Source organism: Heptranchias perlo, unplaced genomic scaffold (assembly GCF_035084215.1).
Source record: "Heptranchias perlo isolate sHepPer1 unplaced genomic scaffold, sHepPer1.hap1 HAP1_SCAFFOLD_88, whole genome shotgun sequence".
Lineage (NCBI taxonomy): Eukaryota > Metazoa > Chordata > Chondrichthyes > Hexanchiformes > Hexanchidae > Heptranchias > Heptranchias perlo.
In genome coordinates this window covers 145,031-155,136 of record NW_027139918.1, presented here as the reverse complement: position 1 = coordinate 155,136, position 10,106 = coordinate 145,031, and positions in this window count along the sequence as shown.

The following is a 10,106-nucleotide window of genomic DNA, read 5'->3' as shown; positions in this document are numbered from 1 at the left end:
TTTATACTCTATACCTCTATTAATAAAGCCCAGGATCCCATGTGCTTTTTTAACAGCCTTCTCAACTTGTCCTGCCACCTTCAATGATTTGTGTACATACATCCCCAGGTCTCTCTGTTCATGCACCCCCTTTAAAATTGTACCATTTAGTTTATATTGCCTCCCCTCATTCTTCCTACCAAAATGAATCACTTCACACTTCTCTGAGTTAAATTCTATCTGCCATGTGTCTGCCTATTTCACCAGCCTGTCTCTGTTCCCCTGAAGTCTGTTACCATTCTCCACATTGTTTACCACATTCCCAGGTTTTGTGGCATCTGCAAACTTTGAAATTATACCCTGAATCCCAAGTCCAGGTCTTTAATATATATCAAAAAGAGCAGTGGTCCCAATACCGACCCCTGGGGAACACCACTGTATACTTCCCTCCAGTCTGAAAAACAACCGTTCACCACTACTCTCTGCTTTCTGTCCCGTAGCCAATATTATATCCACACTGCCACTGTCACTTTCATCCCATGGGCTTTAATTTTGCTAACAAGTCTATTATGTGGTACTTTATCAAATGCCTTTTTAAAGTCCATATACACAACATCAACCACACTCCCCTCATCAACCCTCTCCGTTACTTCATCAAAGATCTCAATCAAGTTAGTGAGACACGATTTTCCTTCAACTAATCCGTGCTGACTTCCATTTATTGGCCCAGACTTTTCCAAGTGCCAATTAATTTTGTCCCAGATTATTGTCTCTAAAAGTTTCCCCACCACCGACATTAGGCTGACCGGCCTGTAATTGTCGGGTTTATCCCTCTCCCCTTTTTGAAGAGGGGTGTTATATTTGCAATCCTCCAGTCCTCTGGCACCGCCCCCATATCGAAGGAGGATTGGAAGATTGTGGCCAGAGCCTCCGCAATTTCCACCCTTACTCCCCTCAGTAACCGAGGATGCCTCCCATCAGGACCGGGTGACTTTTCTACTTCCAGTACTGTCAACCTTTTAAGTACCTCCTCTTTATCTATTATTCTCCTATCCAATATCGCTACTACCTCCCCCTTCACTGTTACAAGGGTTTTCATTTAATGCCTCAGCCATGCCCTCTGCCCCACAAGAAGATTGTCTGTTTTGTCCCTAATCGGCCCCACCCTTCCTTTGACTACCCTTTCACTATTTATATGGTGATAAGAGACTTTTGGGTTGCCTTTTATGTTAGCTGCATATCTATTCTCGTACTCCTTCTTTGCCCCACTTATTCTCTTTTCTCGATCGCCTCTGTACTTTCTGTATTCAGCCTGGTTCTCTACTGTATTATCAACCTTACGTTTGTCATAAGCCTCCTTTTTCTGTTTGATTTTAATCTATATCTTTAGTCATCCAGGGAGCTCTAGCTTTGGATGTCCTTTCCTTTCCCCCTTGTGGGAATGTGTCTGCTCTGTACCCGAACAAGCTCCTCCTTGAAGACCTCCCATTGTTCAATTATTGTTTTGCCCACCAATTTTGACTCCTATCCACCTAGGGAAGATCCCTTTTTAACTCCCTGAAATTACCCCTCCTCCAGCTAAGTATTTTTATGCTTGATTGTTCCTTGTCATTTTCCATAACTATTCTAAACCTAATGATATTGTGATCACTGTTCCCCAAATGCTCCACCATTGAAACATGCTCCATTTACCCCACTTCATTGCCCAGAACTAGCTCCAGCACTGCTTCCTTCCTCGTTGGGCTGGAAACACACTGATCAAGAAAGATCCCTTCTACACATTTCAGGAATTCCTCCCCCTCATTGCCCTTCACACTATTACTGTCCCAGTCTATATTGGGATAATTAAAGTCCCCCCTTATCACCACTCTATAGTTCTTGCATTTTTCTGTAATTTGCCTGTAAATTTTCTCCTCTTTCTCCTTCCCACTATTTGGTGGCCTATAGTCCCCACCCAGTAGTGTAATAGTTCCTTTATTGTTCCTTAATTCAAACCAAATAGATTCTGTCTTTCACCCCTCAACTACACCATCCCTTTCCAGTGTTATAATAGTTTCTTTGATCAATACTGCCTCCCCTCCCCTTTCTTTCCTTCCCTATCTTTCCTAAATACCTTGTAGCCAGGAATATTAAGTACCCAATCCTCTCCTTCTTTGAGCCAGGACTCTGTTATTCCCACTATATCGTCGTCCCATGTGACGATTTGATCCTGCAGCTCACCAACCTTATTTACCAGGCTACGTGCATTTACACACATGCATTTCAAACTCATCTTAGACTGTCTCGCATTTCCCCCTGTCTGATCCCTCCCATTTCTGAACTATTCTTTTCTCTAGTGTTATTTGTCACCTCCAATCCTCTGATTCTCTTTTCTAATGTTTCATCCTGGTGCCCATCCCACTGCTAAATTAGTTTAAACCCTCCCCCACAGCAATAGTTAATCTTGCCGCGATGACGTTGGTCCCAGCCCTGTTGAGGTGCAACGCGAACCATTTGTACACATCCCTCCTGCCCTAAAACTTGTCCCAGTGCCCAAGGAATCTGAAACCCTCCCTCCTGCACCATTTTTCCAGCCATGCAGTCTTATCCTACGAATCCTATACTCACTGGCGCGTGGCACTGAGAGCAATCCAGAGATTACTACCTTTGAGGTCCTGCTTTTTAACTTCCTTCCCAGCTCCTGAAATTCTGACAGCAGGACCTCATCCCTTTTCCTTCCTATGTCGTTGATACCCACATGGACCAAAACGTCTGGCTCTTTTTCTCCCTCTCCTCAAAATGTTCTGCAACCTTTGAATTAGTACCATCTGTGGATCCCCTGTCACTATCAGTAGAGTATCTAGACACCCTGTAACTATTAGTACTGTTTCTAGAACCAATCTAAAAATTAGAACCGTCTCTCGATCCCTTGTAAATATTAGTACCATCTCTGGATCCCCTGTAAATATTAGAACCATCTGTAGATCCCCTGTAAATATTTGCACCGTCTCTCGATCCCCTGCAAATATTAGTACCATCTCTGGATCCCCTGTAAATATTAGTACAGTCTCTGGATCCCCTGTAAATATTAAGACGGTCTCTAGATCCCCTGTAAATATTGATGCCGTCTCTGGATCCCCTGTAAATATTAGAACCGCCTCGAGATGCCCTGAATATATTAGTACCATCTCTGGATCACCTGTAAATATTAGTACCGTCTTTGGATCCCCTGTAAATATTACTAGCGTCTCTGGATCCCCTGTAAATATTAGTACCGTCTCTGGATCCCCTGTAAATATTAGAACCATCTCTAGATCCACTGCAAATATTACTACCATCTCCAGATCTCCTGTAAATATTAATACCGTCTCTGGATCCCCTGCAGATATTACAACCATTTCTAGATCCCCTGCAAATATTAGTACCACCTCTAGATCCCCTGTAAATATTAGCACCATCTCTGGATCCCCTGTAAATATTAGTATCATCTCTGGATCTCCTGTAAATATTAGTACCATCTCTGGATCCCCTGTAAATATTAGCACGGTCTCTAGATCCCCTGTAAATATTAGTACCATCTCCGGATCCCCTGTGGATATTACAACAATCTCTCGATCCCCTGTAAATATTAATACCTCTCTAGATCCCGTGTAAATATTAATACCATCTCCGGATCCCCTGTAAATATTAGTGCCGTCTCTAGATCCCCTGTAAATATTAGTACCATCTCTAGATTCCTAGTAAATATTAGTACCAAATCTGGAAACCCTGTGAATATTAGTACCATCTCTGCATTCCCTGCAAATGTTCGTACCCTCTCTAGATCCCCTGTAAATATTAATACTGCCTCTCGATCCTTGTAGCTATTACTACCATCTCTGGATCCCCCCGTTACGATCAATACCAACTCTGGATCCACTGTAAATATTAGTACACTCTCTGGAAACCCTGTAAGTATCAGCAACGTCTCTGGATCCCCCTGTTACTATCAGGACTGTCTCCAGATCCACTGTAAATATTAGTACCATCTCTGCTTCCCCGGTAAATATTAGTAACTACTCTGGAATCCCCTGCAACTGTTAGTAACCTATCTGGATCCCCTGCAACTATTAGTACTTTATCTGGGTCCCCATGTAAATGTTAGCAGCATCTCGAGATCCCCTGCATGTATTAATACCATCTCTGGATGCTCTGTAAATATTAGTACCATTTCTGGACCACCTGTCAATATTAGTACCATTTCTGGACCCCCTGCAAATATTAGTATCATCTCTAGATTCCTTGTAAATATTAGAAACGTCTCTGCATCTCCCTGTAAATATTAGTACTGTCTCTGGATCCTCGGTAAATATTAGTACTGTCGGTGGATCACCTGCAAATATCATCAACATCTCTGGAGTCCACCTGTAACTATTAGTACTATCTCTGGATCACCCTGATACTATTAGTAATTTCTCTGGAACTACTGTAAATATTGGTACTTTATCTAGATTCCTTGTAACGATTAGTTACATCTCTGCATCTCCACTGTAACTATTAGTACTGACTCTGGATCCCCCTGATACGATTAGTAATTTCTCCGGGAACTCGGTACATATTAGTACCGTCTCTGGATTCACTGTGAATATTTGAACCGTCTCTTAATCCCGTGTAAAAAATAGTACTGTTTCTGGATCCCCTGTAAATATTAGACCGTCTCTCGAACCCCTGTAATTATCAGACCGTCTCTGGATCCTTTGAAAATATTAGTACTGTTTCTGGATCCCCTGTAAATATTAGTGCCGTCTCTGGATCCCCTGTAAATATTGGTACCGTCTCTGGATCCCCTGTAAATATTAGTGCCGTCTCTGGTACCCCTGTAAATATTAGTGCCGTCTCTTGATCCCCTGTAAATTTTAGTGCCGTCTCTGGATCCCCTGTAACTATTGGTACCTTCTATGGATCCCCTGTAAATATTAGCACCATCTCTGGATTCCCCTAAAACGATTGATATTGCCTCTGGGTCTCTTGTAAATAATAGTGGAATCTCGTGAAGCCCTGCAAATATTAATACTGTCTCTGGATCCACTGTAAATATTAGTACCGTCTCTGGATCCCCTGTAAGTATTAGTACCGTCTCTGGATCCACTGTAAATATTAGTACTGTCTCCGGATCCCCTGTAAATATTTCTGCCGTCTCTGGATCCCTGTAAATATTAGTACCGTGTGTGGATCCCCTTTAAATATTAATCCCGTCTCTGGATCGCCTGTAAATATTAGTACCGCCACTGGATCCCCTGTAAATATTAGTACTGTCTCTGGATCCCCTGTAAATATTAGTACTGTCTCTGGATCCCCTGTAAATATTAGTACAGTCTCTGGATCCCCTCTAAATATTTGTGCCGTCTCTGGATCCCTGTAAATATTAGTACCGTGTCTGGATCCCCTGTAAATATTAGTACCGTTTCGGGATCCCCTGTAGATATTAGTACCGTCACTGGATCCTCTGTAAATATTAGTACTGTCTCTGGATCCCCTGTAAATATTAGTACTGTCTTTGGATCCCCTGTAAATATTAGTACAGTCTCTGAATCCCCTGTAATTATTAATACTGTCTGTGGATCCCTGTAAATATTTGTACTTTCTCTGGATTCCTTGTAAATCTTTGTGTCGTCTTTGGATCCCCTGTAACCATAACTACTGTCTCTGGATCCCCTGTAAATATTTGTACTTTCTCTGGATCCCTTGTAAATCTTGGTGTCGTCTTTGGATCCCCTGCAATCATTAGTACAGTCTCTGGATCCCCTGTAATTAGTAGTTCTGTCTCTGGATCCCCTGTAAATATTATTACAGTCTCTGGATCCCTGTAAATATTAGTACTGTCTCTGGATCCCAGTAAATATTAGTACCGTCTCTGGATCCCCTGTAAATATTAGTACTGTCTCTGGATCCCCTGTAAATATTTGTGTCGTCTCTGGATTCCTGTAAATATTAGTAACGCGTCTGGTTCACCTGTAAATATTAGTACCGTCTCTGGATCCCCTGTAGATATTATTACCGTCACTGTATCCTCTGTAAATATTAGTACTGTCTCTGGATCCCCTGTAAATATTAGTACTGTTTCAGGATCCCCTGAAAATATTGGTACTGTCTCTGGATCCCCTGTAAATATTAGTACTGTCTTTGGATCCCCTGTAAATATTAGTGCTGTCTCTGGATCCCCTGTATATATTAGTACTGTCTCTGGATCCACTGTAAATATTAGTACCGTCTCTGGATCCACTTTAAATATTAGTACAGTCTCTGAATCCCCTGTAATTATGAATACTGTCTATGGATCCCTGTAAATATTTGTACTGTCTCTCGATTCCTTGTAAATCATTGTGTCGTCTTTGGATCCCCTGCAACCATTAGTACTGTCTCTGGATCCCCAGTAAATATTAGTACTGTCTCTGGATCCACTGTAAATATTAGTACCGTCTCTGGATCCCCTTTAAATATTAGTACTCTGTCTGGATCCCCTGTAAATATTAGTACAGTCTTTGGATCCCCTGTAAATATTATTACAGTCTCTGGATCCCCTGTAAATATTAGTACTGTATCTGGATCCCTGCAAATATTAGCACAGTCTCTGGATCCCCTGTAATTATTAGTACTGTCTCTGGATCCCCTGTTAGTATTAGTACAGTCTCTGGATTCCCTGTAAATATTAGTACTGTCTCTAGATCCCTGTAAATATTAGGACTGTCTCGGATCCCATGTAAATATTAGTACAGTCTCTGGATCCCCTGGAAACATTAGTACTGTCTCTGGATCCCCTGTAAATATTAATGCTGTTTCTGGATCCTCTATAAATATTAGTGCCGTCTCTGGATCCCTTGTAAATCTTTGTGTCGTCTTTGGATCCCCTGTAAACATTAGTACAGTCTCTGGATCCTCTGTAATCACTAGTGCTGTCTCTGGAACCCCTGTAAATATTAGTACAGTCTCTGGATCCCCTGTAAATATTTGTGCCGTCTCTGGATCCCTGTAAATATTAGTACCGTGTGTGGATCCCCTGTAAATATGAGTACCGTCTCTGGATCCCCTGTAATTATTAGTACTGTATCTGGATCCCCTGTAAATATTAGTACTGTCTCTGGATCCCCTGTAAATATTAGTACTGTCTTTGGATCCCCTGTAAACATTAGTACAGTCTCTGGATCCCCTGTAATTATTAATACTGTCCTAGGATCCCTGTAAATATTAGTACTGTCTCTGGATTCCTTGTAAATCTTTGTGTCGTCTTTGGATCGCCTGCAACCATTAGTACTGTCTCTGGATCCCCTGTAAATATTAGTACTGTCTCTGGATCCACTGTAAATATTAGTACAGTCTGTGGATCCCTGTAAATATTAGTACCGACTCTGGATCCTGTGTAAATATTAGTACCCTCTCTGGATCCCCTGTAAATATTAGTACTGTCTCTGGGTCCCTGTAAATATTTGTGCTCTTTCAGGATCCTTGTAAATATTAGTCCCGTCACTGGATCCTGTGTAAATATTAATACCATCTCTGGATTCCTGAAAATATTAGTACCATCTCTCGATTCGCTGTAAATATTAGTTATGTCTCTGGATCCCTGTAAATATTAGTACTGTCTCTGGATCCCTGTAAATATTAGTACAGTCTCTGGATCCCCTGTAAATATTGGTACTGTCTATCGATCTCCTGTAAATATTAGTACTGTCTCTGGATCCCCTGCAATCATTAGTACAGTCTCTGGATCCCCTGTAATTAGTAGTTCTGTCTCTGGATCCCCTGTAAATATTAGTACAGTCTCTGGATCCTCTGTAAATATTGGTACTGTCTATCGATCTCCTGTAAATATTAGTACTGTCTCTGGATACCCTGTAAATATTAGTACAGTCTTTGGATCCCCTGTAAATATTATTACAGTCTCTGGATCCCCTGTAAATATTTGTGCCGTCTCTGGATTCCTGTAAATATTAGTACCGCGTCTGGTTCACCTGTAAATATTAGTACCGTCTCTGGATCCCCTGTAGATATTATTACCGTCACTGTATCCTCTGTAAATATTAGTACTGTCTCTGGATCCCCTGTAAATATTAGTACTGTTTCAGGATCCCCTGAAAATATTGGTACTGTCTCTGGATCCCCTGTAAATATTAGTACTGTCTTTGGATCCCCTGTAAATATTAGTGCTGTCTCTGGATCCCCTGTAAATATTAGTACTGTCTCTGGATCCACTGTAAATATTAGTAACGTCTCTGGATCCCCTTTAAATATTAGTACTGTCTCTGGATCCCCTTTAAATATTAGTGCTGTCTCTGGATCCCCTGTAAATATTCGTACTGTCTTTACATCCCCTTTAAATATTAGTACAGTCTCTGAATCCCCTGTAATTATGAATACTGTCTATGGATCCCTGTAAATATTTGTACTGTCTCTCGATTCCTTGTAAATCATTGTGTCGTCTTTGGATCCCCTGCAACCATTAGTACTGTCTCTGGATCCCCAGTAAATATTAGTACTGTCTCTGGATCCACTGTAAATATTAGTACCGTCTCTGGATCCCCTTTAAATATTAGTACTCTGTCTGGATCCCCTGTAAATATTAGTACAGTCTTTGGATCCCCTGTAAATATTATTACAGTCTCTGGATCCCCTGTAAATATTAGTACTGTATCTGGATCCCTGCAAATATTAGCACAGTCTCTGGATCCCCTGTAATTATTAGGACTGTCTCTGGATCCCCTGTTAGTATTAGTACAGTCTCTGGATTCCCTCTAAATATTAGTACTGTCTCTATATCCCTGTAAATATTAGGACTGTCTCGGATCCCCTGTAAATATTAGTACAGTCTCTGGATCCCCTGGAAACATTAGTACTGTCTCTGGATCCCCTGTAAATATTAATGCTGTTTCTGGATCCTCTATAAATATTAGTGCCGTCTCTGGATCCCTTGTAAATCTTTGTGTCGTCTTTGGATCCCCTGCAAACATTAGTACAGTCTCTGGATCCTCTGTAATCACTAGTGCTGTCTCTGGAACCCCTGTAAATATTAGTACAGTCTCTGGATCCCCAGTAAATATTAGCAGTGTCTCTGGATCCCCTGTAAATATTTGTGCCGTCTCTGGATCACTGTAAATATTAGTACCGTGTGTGGATCTCCTGTAAATATGAGTACCGTCTCTGGATCCCCTGTAATTATTAGTACTGTATCTGGATCCCCTGTAAATATTAGTACTGTCTCTGGATCCCCTGTAAATATTAGTACTGTCTTTGGATCCCCTGTAAATATTAGTACAGTCTCTGGATCCCCTGTAATAATTAATACTGTCCTAGGATCCCTGCAAATATTAGTACTGTCTCTGGATTCCTTGTAAATCTTTGTGTCGTCTTTGGATCGCCTGCAACCATTAGTACTGTCTCTGGATCCCCTGTAAATATTAGTACTGTCTCTGGATCCACTGTAAATATTAGTACAGTCTGTGGATCCCTGTAAATATTAGTACCGACTCTGGATCCTGTGTAAATATTAGTACCCTCTCTGGATCCCCTGTAAATATTAGTACTGTCTCTGGGTCCCTGTAAATATTTGTGCTCTTTCAGGATCCTTGTAAATATTAGTACCGTCACTGGATCCTGTGTAAATATTAACACCATCTCTGGATTCCTGAAAATATTAGTACCATCTCTCGATTCGCTGTAAATATTAGTTATGTCTCTGGATCCCTGTAAATATTAGTACTGTCTCTGGATCCCTGTAAATATTAGTACAGTCTCTGGATCCCCTGTAATTATTACTACAGTCTCTGGATTCACTGCAAATATTAGTACTGTCTCTGGATTCCCTGTAAATACGAGTACTGTCTCTGGATCCCTGTAAATGTTAGTACTGTCTCTGGACCCTGGTAAATATTAGTACCGCGTCTGGATCCCCTGTAAATATTAGTACCGACTCTGAATCCTGTGTAAATATTTGGGCCGTCTCTAGATCCACTGTAAATATTAGTACTGTCTCTGGATCCCCTGTAAATATTAGTACTGTCTCTGGATCCACTGTAAATATTAGTACAGTCTCTGGATCCCTGTAAATATTAGTACCGAGTCTGGATCCTGTGTAAATATTAGTACCCTCTCTGGATCCCCTGTAAATATTAGTG